A 14,351-nucleotide genomic window follows, 5' to 3' on the forward strand; every position below is an offset into this window, starting at 1 on the left:
AGGCTCCATTGGAGCAAAATGGCCTGGGCGCTGGGGATGGCTCCTTGGCCTCTGCCCCAGGCGCTAGAGTGGCTCTGGTCGCGGCAGAGCGACGCCCTGGAGGGGCAGAGCATCGCCCCCCTGGTGGGCAGAGCGTCGCCCCTGGTGGGCGTGCCAGGTGGATTCCGGTCGGGCGCATGCGGGAGTCTGTCTGACTGTCTCTCCCCGTTTCCAGCTTCAGAAAAATACAAAAAAAACAACAATGAAAAGGGCCCAACTTTAAGTGCTTGAGATTGTCCTTGAACACTGTATCTTCCTTCCTCGCAAGTTAAAACCCATTTCTGTTGGATCAGCACACAAAGCCACATTCCACAAACCTGCCAGGTACTTGACCAGTGACAAGAAGTCAAAACCTAATGCGTGTCCGTGCCCCTTAATCTGGAGCTGGCATTTGGCAGTGCTTGTGGGGACTTAGCTTTAATTAATTCACTCCTTAGGAATAGAGCTGACAGTTTCTCTTTCGTGGATTTTAGAAAGTTAATTTTTTTTTTTTTCCTCAAAGAGCCTTATGGTGCTCTGCATTCCTGGGACTGTGGAGGAGGTGATCATAAAAGAAAGTTCTTCTCTCTTGAAGTGTCTCTCTCTTCATACAACAAATGCAATAGTATTCTTTGTTTCAGGAGAAGTTAGGTCCTAAAGGATCATCAAAGGGATATTCAGTGATGAAACTTGGGAGAAATAAAAATATTAAAACTGAGCTGTGGCCCTTAGACATTCCTCCTCCTCTGCAGGGAACTTTCTGGCGGCCTTCATCCCATCCCACTGAACTTTGGTGCCTAATTCAGATCTACTGAAGGAGCCTCAGCACCCCCTCCTTGATCTCAACCTCTCTGCAAAGGTTCTGAGCCCACAGCCATCAGCCATCCCTAATCCATAAAGTATGCGTGGCCTCATGCTGGTAATGGCAGTTGCAGCAGGAGGCTGAGCTGTGCTCGCCCCGGGGTTCAGGCATGTGTGAGCTTGTCAGGGGACCGGTGCATGGGCCTGCAGGCTCGCTGCCCTCTAAGACCAGGGCCTCGCTAGGCAGGAGACACCCTGCAAGCAAAGTGAGTCATGCTGCCTGTGTTGCGCAAAGTGAGCTCTGAGGAAGCACAGAGTGGATCAGTAATTGCCCCCCAGGAGTGTTAGCTCGTGTCCAAGAGAGGGGCGGAAGTGAGACCGGGCCAAAGCTAAAGAGACTTGGAGATGAGGCACCAGCAATCCAGGCCTCCAGAGTCCGCGCTGATGGAAGGCAGCTCCCTCGCTGGCAGAGCGCTTGTTTTGAAGTGGCTTTGCTGGGAACAGCCAGTGGCCTGGTCATATGTTAGTGTCCTGGCCAGGTAGGGTCCAGGGTGGCAGCACTCTGGCATGTGCCCACAGTGTGGTGCCTCTCGGGGGGGGGGCATTGTCAGTGATAAGTGACAATGGATTCCAGTTGGAGGTAATGCTTTGGGGTCAGCCTTGACAAGAGACAGCTCCCTGGTGAGCAGCAGTCACAGCTGTGAATATGTGAGAAGTGAACACTGTGAATATTGAAAGAAGTGCTTCGCAGAGCCTGTGGAAATTCCCAGAAGCATGAAGCTGTATTTTGAGGGGAAGTGTACAAGAGTCCCTCCAGTGAAGGACCTAGTGAAGCTGAATCGGAGAAACAGCATGTAGTGATATCATTTAAGACCCTTGCTACCTGGATTGACATGCCATGGGAATCCAAGCCTATGCGTGTTGGGTCACTGGGTCTGTATTTTTTTTTTACAGAGACAGAGAGAGAGTCAGAGAGAGGGACAGACAGGGACAGACAGACAGGAATAGAGAGATGAGAAGCATCACTCATTAGTTTTTTGTTGCGCATTGCGACACCTTAGTTGTTCATTGATTGCTTTCTCATATGTGCCTTGACCGCGGGCCTTTAGCAGACTGAGTAACCCCTTGCTCAAACCAGCGACCTTGGGTCCAAGCTGGTGAGCTTTTGCTCAAACCAGATGAGCTCGTGCTCAAGCTGGCGACCTCAGGGTCTCGAACCTGGGTCCTCCACATCCCAGTCTGACGCTCTATCCACTGCGCCACCGCCTGGTCAGGCTGGGCCTGTATTTTGAATGATGATGATGGGCTATAGAGATGAGACAGTCGGAATGCTGAGAATCATGTGAGGTCAGGAACTCGATGGGTCCTGAAGCGGGAGGATGGGCAGATCCAGTGTGGGGTTGACCTTCCCTTGGCTCCGAGGCGGCGGGGCTATGTCAGCTGCACCACTGATTCTGCGGATCCTGGGCTCTCTCTCTGCCACTCCTGTGGCAGCACTGGGGACTCATTCTCCAAGGAGAGGGGCCTAACTGAGCTGTGGCAGTAAGTGCTGTTTGAGCACAGGAATGCACATCTGGGCAGAACGTGTGTTGGATGATTGACACCTCTGGCCCAGCTACTTTAGCATCATGAGTGACCTTGGGGTGGTGACTGAGTTTGTATGTATGATAGAGAGCTGTGTCTCTAGAGAGCTGGAGGGCTGAGAGCAATCTTAGCTGACTAAGGCACCACTGCTGCTCTCCTGAATGGGGAGAAACTAGCAGGTCAGCATCGGCCAGATGTGCTGTGGTCTGTTCAGCAGGCAGGGGCAGCATTGGCATAGGGGTGATACAATCACTATAACCGAAGAGCACTGACTACTTGGACTGACTGCTATAGACTCAATGTTTGTATCCACTCCCCCATTCATATGTTGAAACCCTAACCTCCATTGTGATATTTGGAGATAGGGTCTTTGGTGGTGGTGGTGGTGGTGGGTGATTTGGTGTTGAAGGTGGAACCCTTATAAATGGTATCAGTGTCCTTATAAAAGAGAGCCCTGGGAGGTCCCTTGATGCCTCCACCATGTAAAGATGAAACAGGAAGATGGCCATTTATGAGCTAGGACACAGGCGCTCACCAGCCGTCAGATCTGCCAGGGCCTTGATCTTGGACTTTCCAGCCTCCAGTGCTGTAAGAAGGAAATGTTTGTTGTTTAAGCCACACAGTCTATAGTATTTTTTGTTATAGCAGCTTGAATGGACTCATACTCTGACCAAGGAGTGTGTTTCATTATCTCTTCTGAAGAGCTGGTCATCAAAACTGATACACAGAACCAAGGAAATACCTGAGTCTTGGGACTTCTTTTGAGAATGAAGACCCCAGGGACAGAAGAAATACTTTCCTCCACAGATGGATTGGGGGGGTGGGTAGAGTAACTGAATCTGGACATCAAAAAGAATGACACCAAATTTTGCTTCCCAAGCTGGTAAAGTGTTACAGAACAATTCCAGATGACACTGTGCTGTTTATTGGGAAGGCAATGAGTGTGTATTCCCATTCACCTGCGTGCTGTGTTAGTGCTGACGTAACGGCCTCAAGAGGGCTTTGAGAAAATAGAAAGATTAGTAGTTGCTTAGGAGCTGTGTTCGTGTAAAGTATACTTCTCACAAAAATTAGGGGTTAGCCCTGGCCAGTTGGCTCAGCGGTAGAGCGTCGGCCTGGCATGCGGGGGACCCGGGTTCGATTCCCGGCCAGGGCACATAGGAGAAGCGCCCATTTGCTTCTCCACCCCCCACTCCTTCCTCTCTGTCTCTCTCTTCCCCTCCCGCAGCCAAGGCTCCATTGGAGCAAAGATGGCCCGGGCGCTGGGGATGGCTCCTTGGCCTCTGCCCCTAGAGTGGCTCTGGTCGCGGCAGAGCGACGCCCCGGAGGGGCAGAGCATCACCCCCTGGTGGGCAGAGCGTCGCCCCTGGTGGGCGTGCCGGGTGGATCCTGGTCAGGCGCATGCGGGAGTCTGTCTGACTGTCTCTCCCCGTTTCCAGCTTCAGAAAAATACAAAAAAAAAAAAAAATTAGGGGTTATTTTAGAGCTTCATATTCATTTTGAAATAGCCCCTAATTTTGGTGAGCAAGAGCCTGAAAACACAGGATAGCAAGTGAGAAAACAAGCTTGAGGCATGTCTTCATGAATTAATTATAAAATGCGGAAGTAGAAGGTAGAACCTGGTTTGAGAAAGAATGGCCTGTGCTTTAACTCACTGCGCTGTCACCATAACTTCAGCCTCCAGCAATGATGTCTGAACTCAGTCCTCCTCTCCACAGTCCTGCAAAGAAATGAATCACTTCTGGAAGGTGATTGGTGGATAAAATAAGAGATGAAACCATTTTCTTTCTGGAAAAATTTAGGAAGGGCTGTGGTCTTATTTCAAGTGTTTTATTGCTAATGCAGATCCCTAATACGAAGATTTTATTTTAAACACACTCTTCTGAAATATCGTGATGTCTAAACTTCCTAAGGCCAAAATGTTTTTGGTCAGGCCAATTAGATCATGCCCAGCAAGTGTCAGGATGAGTCAAGGATGCCTTAAGGACTGTCAGAAAATCATCTCAGTCTACCGGTAATAATCAGTTGATTAGAAATCTTGTTCATGTCATTGCAAGAATCAATGCATCTTTAATTGTTATTGCTGTCTGCTGGGAACCCGGGGAGTTACAGTAGCTCAGAGCCTGCCTTCACCTTCTTTTCCAATGGCAATTAACCTTTGATTGTGGCCTGAATGTTCAGGTGATCTGGAAGCTGCCCTTGAAATGGAGGTTTGTGTGCAGTAGATTATCGTGACAGACATTCAGGGATAACCTGTAAGGGAGTGACGGAAGCAAGACTGAGCAGAGGATGAAGTTAAACTGATACTATTCCAAGCAAGGCCTTCGCCAGCTCACAGGGAGCATTGGGGCTGTGCTGACTGTTCCATGTTGCCAGAATTAAGGCAAGGAGGCCAGGTCTGAGTATCGTGTGCATCGACTACTATTGCATGCAGGCTGTCCTCAGAGAGGGGCATACCTTCCACTGAGGGCAACACCTGGAAAGGGAGGCAGCTATGCACCCCCAGCACCCAGCATTCCTCCCACCTGGGAGAATGAGTCCTTGTTCTGACTCGGATGCAGAGGGCTGGAGGGCAACACACCGGTCACATGACAAGGCCCCTGTTGAAGAGGTCCCTTAATTAAGGGAGAAGCTTTCTTTCTGTTCTCTAATGCTATGTAACATATTACCCCCATAACTCAGCAGCTTGAAACAACAAAAATAATTGATCATTGCTCCTGGTTTCTGAGGGTCAGGAATCCACAAATGACTTGGCTGGGGGGTTCTGCAGGCAGAACCCTGAAGGAGTAGTCTTGTGTGAACGCAGTCAGGTGCGGGGGGCTGGCCAGGCACTTCTCTCTGTTCATGCAGGGTTGGGGTTTCTCCAGGCGCTCTCTGAGAATGGCCACCAGCACTTCTTACTGACCAGGAGGCTTGGGTTCCACAGTCTTCCAGGGAGACTAGGAGACTCTGCAAGACACTTGCTAACTCAGCCTCAGGAGTCAGGTGGGGTCACACTGTGTACCTTCTGTCTGTCAGGGGCCTGCACCATTTCAAGGGGAAGAGACACAGATTCTCTCTTGATAGGGAGTAACAGAGTCTGTAAGCACATGTAAGATGGGGCATTTTTTGACAATATAAAAGGCTAGAAAGCTTAGATTTTCTGATGGTAATAAATCCAGTAAAAAAGAATTTTAAAATAATGTCATAACTCAAATCTCTTGATTTTTTATTTGCATATTCAATGCATAAATTGAGTCCAGAATATGCCATCATGTGTGAGGAATGAGACGTAGACTGAAATCAAATCCAAGCACTGCTGTCTTCTAGTAAGTACTACATATGAGAGTCTAGGAGAAACTGAAGTTATTTCGGAGTCACAAAAGTCAGCTGAGCAAATTTTACATTAGTTTTCCTTTATTATCAGCCTAAACTTTCACGTATTGCCCCGCATAAACTTCAAGGGTCAATTCCCCCCCCCTTTTTTTTTTTGCAGAGATATTAAGAAATCATGGAACCAGTACCCATGTTTTCAACATTCTGAACCTCAATTTTAGATCACAGATGCAATTGGCTCACTGTTCTTACTTGGCAGAAGAAATGTGGTCACTGCCACGAGAATTTGGACCTCAAGTTCCATTTTAAAACTGATGTAAACTTTGACAGCAGGCCAACTGCGTTAGCTCTGACCAGGACAGACTTCTGGGTGAGTTCGGTCAGCACTAACGGTTTTGTCTCTCTGAAGTTTATTATTGGCTGTTTCCCAGGAGGAAAACACAAACACTTCTGTGTGAAGCAATGTGAGAAACAAGCAAACAAACAAAATAAATAAATAACCCCAGTCATTATGCCTCACAGTGTCACTCCTTGGTGATGAAATCCAGACCCTTCTGCGCCCCCGTTCCTTTATCTAATTTCGCTCAGTGTCATCCGTTCTAGGGGACGGTTCTGGACAGAACTATGGGGGTAGGCACACAATCGGCATCTGTTTGGGGAGGAAACAAAAAGATTTGTTTTAGATTAGGGATCCACCAAATCATGCTTTTCAGAAAACTTCTGAACCGTTTTATTATAATATCTATTGGTCTAGATAGGAAAGGTGGTTTAGTTTACACTATGTTACTATCAAGTCTGCGATGTGATGTACAATTTTAGACGGTAATAAATGAGGCTCCAAATTCTTTTGTGATGCAGAGAACTTTTTAGTAGTGCTTGGCAGACTAATCAATGTTGTTTTTACAACTTAAAGTAAAAAGCATTTGATGGAAAACTGCTGTTGCAGAATGACATTGTATTTTAGTGCTTTCATAAAAAAAATAAATGTCTTTTTTTAAAAAAAAACACTTTTTAAAAAAATGATGAAAACCCCAAAGATATAAAGTTATCTTAAAGTAGTTAAATGATGAATATCTATATATTTTATATGCTCCAAATTTGGAGATATTTTCATTGTTGGACAATTAGTACATTCTATTCTCTAGAGAGAAGCTTTTCAACTCCTTATCTCTTGGAGGCTAGAGTAACTGGTTGGAAGATAGGTTTGCATATTTATTTGAAAAACATTCAGAACTATTCTCAGTTCTGTCTCCATTTGGTTCCAAATCAGGGGCTCTCTGACTCGAGTTGGTGCTTTGCTTCTGAAAATGCTTAGAAACGCAATCAAGGGTAAGGCTTGAGAACTTTTGAAATCACTGAATATTATCAGCAGTGCAAATAAATGTTTTGGATGCTCCGCCTAGTACCTTTAAAACTTGCTGGTGGTGGGGGGAATGGAAAGGGACAAAACAAGAGGATGGGGGAAAAGGAGGAGAGGAAGCGTTCCCTGTAAGAGACATGGCAAGTTGCCACCAATCGGGAAATGGCTGATTAATTCTTCACTGCGTGTCTGTGTGTGTATGCATGCGTGAGCACGTGTCTCTGTGTATGTGCGTCTGTGTGTTGAGTATAGGCATGTAAGCTTGCTCATTATTACTCAGGAGATCTCATTGGTATGTGTTTAATACTGAAGGAAAGTCCTCAAGGAGCTTGGGTAGTAAGACTGGGGCCATGGGCTACCAGCTCCAAGAACCCAGACCTTTTCAGCTTCGCCCGTCTGGGGGCACTGCTTCCTGGCTGGCAATAATCTGTGACAAGGATTTGCCCTCTTGCTCTGTAGGGGAGAACCCCTGAGGAATTCTGGGGAAATGACCTTGACCAGTGTCTCAGAGGAAGAAGGCAGGTTGTTCTAGTCTATGTTTCTCAAAGTCTGTCCTTTGTTCTCAGACTTGCTGAAATTTGTCACTTTTGTCATTTTCCTTTTAAGAAAGTGACAGTTCCTGGAGATTTTTCACTCTGCATCGTCTCTTGACCTTTTTCTGAAAGGTTGTTTCTCATTTCACTGCCAGCTTGCTGCCTGAACCTTTTTGATTTGCAAGTATTTAGGGTGAATGCTCTTGTGTGAACTTTCTGTACCTCCAGCTGTATTTCACACCGGGGTTAACTCGCACTTGAAACAGAGAAATGTACAGCCAGGATAAGATGGAATAATAACCTCCTATATTTTCTTGCAAGCTCTTAAATTCTGCAATCTGAACTTTCATATTTCAGATCTTATGCAAATCTGACTTTACAGGATACTTCTTTATGTTTTCTGCGAACTTTCACTGAACCTGAAGAAATGTCTCCCTTATTGAGATTACTGCAGAAATATCATACCCTCGAGAATTTGATATTCCCTTTCCTTCTTAATGTGTTTTTTTAAGGCATGAAAGTCCAACATTAATAGATGATCAAAACTATGTGGCATGTATATTTTACCCTTCCTAGTTTAAAGCACCAATAATATAAGTGGATAAGATGCTGAGAAGGGGGTCTTTATTTAGTGATAAATTCTAAAATAAGAAGGAAGAAACAGAATTTGGAGAATAAATGTTTCTGATGGCACAGATTTGTTCTTGAAGTTTTAATGATGGAAAAAATACATGACTAAGTTTTGATTTAAAATAGCTAAAAATACCTTATTTTTTGAAATGAGGTCTATTTGGATGTCAATTGAGTCACCCAATTCTGTCCAAAGTAAGTAGTAAAATATAATCCAATAAGGAAAACAACCTGGTAATACAGTAGAGATTAAAAAAAAAAAAAGGGAAACTAAGTGATAATCCATCCCTTTTTGTTTTTCTTGTTTTAAAAACTTCTGTATGAGCCAGGGCAAGCAAACATGAATCTGAAAAATCCTAGAAATTAAGATAGCATTCATGGAAGCCTTATTTATTTATAAAATTTCCATAGTTTACCCATGTTCTAGTACCCATACTACCTGTACTTACTAGTTTGTTAGGTATTTCCACTGCTCTAAAATTGTACTTGTTTTGAGATGTTATGTCAATAAATTATTTATCATAAAGATTTTCAGATTATTTGGGTAAGAAACAATTTTCAAACTACATGTTCTGCTAGTAAATGAGCCCCAGGTGATGGAGAAGCACTCTGGTGTATTTCTGGGGAGAGATCCCTGTGGCTATCCTAAGAAGCAAACACCCTATTCCCAAAGACAGAGTGATAGAGGGGGACTCCCCTTCTCTATTTTCCTTTTTTGTTAGGAGCTGGGTAAATGTATTAGTTTCCTATTGCTGCTGTACATACCACAGACCTAGTGAGTAAAACAATATAGATTTGTTCTCTTACTCTTCATGAGGTCAGAAGTCAGAAATCAGTCTCACTGGGCTAAACTCAAGGTGTGGGCCAGGTTATTTCCAGTGGAGGCTGTAAGGGGAGAATCTCTTTCCTTGTCTTTTTCAGATTCTACAGGCTGCCTGCATTCCTTGGCTCATGGCCCTTCCTCCATCTTCAGAGCCAGCAGTGAAACAGCTCTCCTCTCTGACTCCTGATTTGGTCCTTTCATCTTCTCTCTCTGACTCTGACTTGTCCTGTGTCCCTTTTATAAGGACCCTCGTGATTAACTGGGCCCACCCAGGTAATCAGGATAATTAGTTCACCTCAAGATTCTTACCTTTATAAGTTCTACAACATCCATTTTGCTGTGTGAAGCTACATATTCACAGGTTGTAGGGCTTAGGGTGTGGAGATCTTTGGAGACCATTATTCTGTGTACCGTAGTGAACAAAGGCTCTGTAGCTCTGGGCTTTCACATGCCAGGACACCGAGATGCCTTATAGTGAGCAGGCCCTATTCTCATATCTGAGGAGGAATGATGAAAGAATAGTATAAAAGTTTAAGATGTAACCACTCTTGTAATTTTAATATTTATAATTGTTTTGTTTAAATGTTTATTTTATTGATTTTAGAGAGAGGAAGAAAGAAAGCAGGAGAGAGACGGGAACATCGAGCTGTTCTTGTGTGTGCCTGACTGGGGATTGAATCCGCAACCTCTGCGCTTCGGGACTATGCTCTAATCAACTGAACTAGCTGGCCAGGGCATTACTTTAATATTTATAGCGTCTTGACTCACTGAGGTCTTCCTGGTAAAGGTTTATTTATAGAGTACAGGCATTGGAACTTAGCTTTTAAACTTACTCCATTGTTTGCAAGAGAGAACAAGAGAAGGACTGACTATCTAAATGATGTGAAATAAATTTTAGAAGTGTTTTTCTTTTTTGGACTCCTTCCCAGCAAAAAGAACATTTTCCATTTATAGCCTATGCCATTTTGAAATGACTTGTCAAGGTTTCTAGAGGCTGGTCAATGAATTTCAAATATGTTTATTGATGGACAAGATTAATTTTACACCAAAACTTTTCCCAAAAGCATTAAATCGAGCTGCAGATACTTCTGTCAACTGTGCAGTTCTTACTCAGGTACCACATTCTATGCCAATTTTCTATTCAAAAGAGGGTGACATTCAATAAAAGGGTTTCTTGGTATGAGATAGGGACAAATGAGTCCCCAAAAGACTAGCAAGCAGCCATTAATGATAGACTGGTTAGCAGAGGACAAAATCATCAGAACAGTATATCCCAGACTGGCTAAGGTGATGACCCCCAATACACAGGTTGGTTTAGAAGTCTGGGGGTCATCTCAGTGGGTCTCAAGAAACATCCTTGGCCATTAGTGCCCTTAGACTATCCCTCAAGTAAGTCTACATGGGCAATGTCTTAGATTTCTCATTTAGTCCCAGAGCAGATCCCAAGCTGGAATCCCTTTATACTGTGCTTCGGGACTATTTTATTATGGACTTTAAGGGCTTTATGGGACATCAAAGCTCCCTCCATGGCCCAATTCTCAGTAGAATTATAACACAGGCAACTACTGAAAGTCCCTGAGCAAACATAAAGACCAGGGCTGCGTATCAAGTACCCACCTTTCCCATAATCCATTAAAATGGCAAAGATGTCATTCCTTCCATTTAGGATTTATCATGGTTTTGTCATAATAAAAATAAAGCCCTGGAAAGGCCTTTTAAAAGATTTTTACATCCCCAAAAAATCTGTCTGCATTTTATTTTAATGGAGATTTTCAAATTAGTCATCAAAATGCCAACAATGCCCAGTCATCATAAATTCTAGTTAAAAAGTTTATTTAAATAAGTACACTTATTTCCCCACCCTTCAGCTTCTAAAGCGAGTTAGGGACTTGATTTTCAAGAAGTCAGAATCATATTTTCTTTGTAGTAAAATATCTGTTTTTCTTGAGAAACATTAATACATAATGGTGTTTCTTTTTCAGTTAATCTAAGAATTAGGTTTTATTTGTTACTGTGGGTGTCTGCTAATTGCTTAGGAAATTGCTTATATAAAATCCACAACTTTTTTTTTTTTGTATTTTTCTGAAGCTGGAAACGGGGAGAGACAGTCAGACAGACTCCTGCAAGCGCCCAACCGGGATCCACCCGGCACGCCCACCAGGGGCGAAGCTCTGCCCACCAGGGGGCGATGCTCTGCCCCTCCGGGGTGTTGCTCTGCTGCGACCAGAGCCACTCTAGCGCCTGGGGCAGAGGCCAAGGAGCCATCCCCAGCGCCCGGGCCATCTTTGCTCCAATGGAGCCTTGGCTGCGGGAGGGGAAGAGAGAGACATAGAGGAAGGGGGGGGTGGAGAAGCAAATGGGCGCTTCTCCTATGTGCCCTGGCTGGGAATCGAACCCTGGTCCCCCACACGCCAGGCCGATGCTCTACCACTGAGCCAACCGGCCAGGGCCACAACTTTTTTTTTTATTGCAATCCACAGTGAGAACATTTTATAGTGCAGCCTGACATCTATGTGGAATATAGAGGTTTGGTTACACATTTCTGAAGCAAAAGTTATATAAAAAATAATTTTCTTTCCTATGGCTATACTCTATATTTTTCTTCCTATATTATTTTATTTTATTAAGAAGCTACTTGTTATGACTCTCTAAATTGATTTTATGACCAGCAGTATGAAAAACATTAAATGATACAAAAACTCATTTGAGTTGGAAAGAGAAAACATGATAATGAGCAATTCAAATTAATTGCCTGAACATAGGCTATTATAAAAAAATTAAAAGCTAAGTGCTTGAATTATGAAGTTCATGGCTCAAAATTTTCATTAAGCTTATATTTGTTAGATTTATAATGACTTTTAGAACAATGATATTGAGTAACCTAGACTATCAGTAAAAATAATATATATTTTTAAAGCTGTGGAGGTGGTTCAGCCTATGATGTGAATACAATTCCCCTAAAATCTGTTGTGCTGCTTATAAACACCTATGTTATATTTCAACACACAGAGAATTTCATCAAGGGTGTTAACCCATGCTACATGTGTGCATCTAAGGGAATCAAATGTCAGTACTTTTTCTTTAATATTTGGCACTCCCACCTCCCCCCAAAAGTTACGGGGGCTGAGTATTTTTATTTTGGGGTGATATCAAGATTCTCCCTAGCTGACAGAAGCTTCAAGATGTCCTCAAGGTGTTCTACTGGGTCAGAGGAGAAAATATTACTGGGGAAGGTAAGGTTTTGATGAATAGAGGATGGAGTTTATATTTGCAGATGAGCTGAATGGTTGAGACAGCGAAGCCCAGAAAAGATCAAGATGCTTCTCTACTCCATAATTCAAATTTAAACAAGACTAAACTGTAAAATAAGGATAATAAACCTGTCTGACCAGGTGGTGCCGCAGTGGATAGAGTATTGACCTGGGATGCTGAGGACCCAGGTTTGAAATCCCAAGGTCACTGGTCTGAGTGAGAGCTCATCAGCTTGAGCATGGGGTCACCGGCTTGAGCGTGCGATCATAGAAATGACCCCATGGTTGCTAGCTTAAAGCCCAAGGTCTCTGGCTTGAGTCCAAGGTTAATGGCTTGAGCATGGAGTCACTGGTTCAGCTGGAGCCCCCAGTCAAGGCACATATAAAAAGCAATCAATGAACAACTAAAGTGCTGCAACTACAAGTTGAGGCTTCTCATCTCTCTCCTTTCTTGTCAGTTTGTCCCTGTCTGTCTCTTTCTCTATCGAACAAACAAACAAAAAACAAACAAACTAATCAAATATTTATTTTTCTATTGTTTATTGCTTTAATTCTGTGATTAATTGTTTATATAAGTATATACATAAACTGTATTTCCCTATGTATAAGACACACCTTAATATTGGGGTCCGAAATTTAAAAAAAATGTATTACATAAAGTTATTGAACTCAAGTTTTATTCATTATAAAATTCATACAACTCCTCATCACTGTCAAAACTTCCATCCATTAGCTTGTCCTCATCTGTGTCTGATGACATTTCACTGTCTTCATATATTGCCTCATCCTCAGTTCCATCTATGGCATTTGAAATACCACACTTCTTAAATGACCTGACAATGATCTAAATCTTGATATTATCCCAGAATCTTTTCACCCAAGTACAAACTTCTATAGCTGGTTTCTTCATTCTTCCTGCTGGTGTCAAATTGTCCCCAGAAGACTTTATCCATTGATTCCATTCGTCTGTCACAGCAGCTTTGAAGGGTTTGTTAATGCTGACATCAAGTGGTTGGAGCTGGCTGGGATGTCAAGCCTCCAGGTATGACGGCAAGTTTTGTTTTTTGCTCTGCAGCAAACTTCTTTGTGTTTTTTGTTATGTGTGCCCTGAACTGATCAAGCACAATAGCGCAGGTCTGTGTAAGAGCCCACCTGGTCTCCTTCTCCAGACTTTCTCAAACCAAATCATCATCCCATCCTGATCCATCCAATTCTTGTCGTGAACATGGACAATTACTCCTCAAGAAATGTCTTCTTTTGACATTGTTTTGTGTTTGAAAATCAGCATAGGAGGCAGCTTGGTTCTGTCAGCACAACAAGCTAGAACAAATGTATAATGACTCTTTTCATGTCCACTTGTCTTCACAGTTACAGTTTTCACTCCCTTCTTATCAACAGTTCTGTTACTTGGGACATCAAATTGAAGGGGGGCTTTGTCCATATTTACAATCTGTCCCAAGTCAAACTGGTGTGTCTTCAGACATTGAATGACAAAGCAATGAAATTCAAGGGCCTTCTGCTCAGAGCTTTCAGGCATCTTTTGGGCAAGTCAAATGCATGTACACATGCTTAGTCCATTCCGTTTCATGAACCTGAAGCACCAATTATGTCCTCCTTTGAAATCAGTAACTTCTTTTTCATCAACGATTCCTTTTGCCTCATGCTGAACTGTCTTTGTAGACACAGGAATTCCAACTGCCCTTTGCTCTTCAATCCATATCTCCAATTCCCTCTCTAAATCAGGCCATTTTGCTGCTTGCCTCTCATGGCCTTCTTCTGCTGTGGCGTTTTCAGTGGGGTTTCTTCTCCCGTAGCCAGTCTTGGATTGATTTCTCAGTTGGAGGAGGACCAAACTTATGTTCAGCAGCACGATTTCCATTCACTTTTGCAAACTGGATCACTTTTAACTTGAATTTAGCACTGTACGAAAATCTTTTCTGAACCATTTCTGGGCAGAACTTGGCAAAACTTAACCTACTGTAATATACCGGTAGCAATTTCGAAACAATGAGCTCAAAGACGGCAAGCGCGGAAAA

General features: G+C 43.4%; 1 protein-coding gene across 1 annotated transcript in view; it reads left to right on the forward strand.

Annotated features, from left to right (window-relative positions):
* Positions 1-6,999: 6,999 nt before the first annotated feature.
* Positions 7,000-14,351, forward strand: part of CTXN3 (cortexin 3) — a 62,003-nt gene continuing 54,651 nt past the window's right edge. Inside the window, exon 1 of the mRNA XM_066277981.1 lies at positions 7,000-7,047. The gene's annotated coding sequence lies outside the window, so the exon portion shown is untranslated. The remainder of the gene's footprint in view (positions 7,048-14,351) is intronic.

This window comes from Saccopteryx bilineata, chromosome 4 (genome assembly GCF_036850765.1).
Source record: "Saccopteryx bilineata isolate mSacBil1 chromosome 4, mSacBil1_pri_phased_curated, whole genome shotgun sequence".
NCBI lineage: Eukaryota > Metazoa > Chordata > Mammalia > Chiroptera > Emballonuridae > Saccopteryx > Saccopteryx bilineata.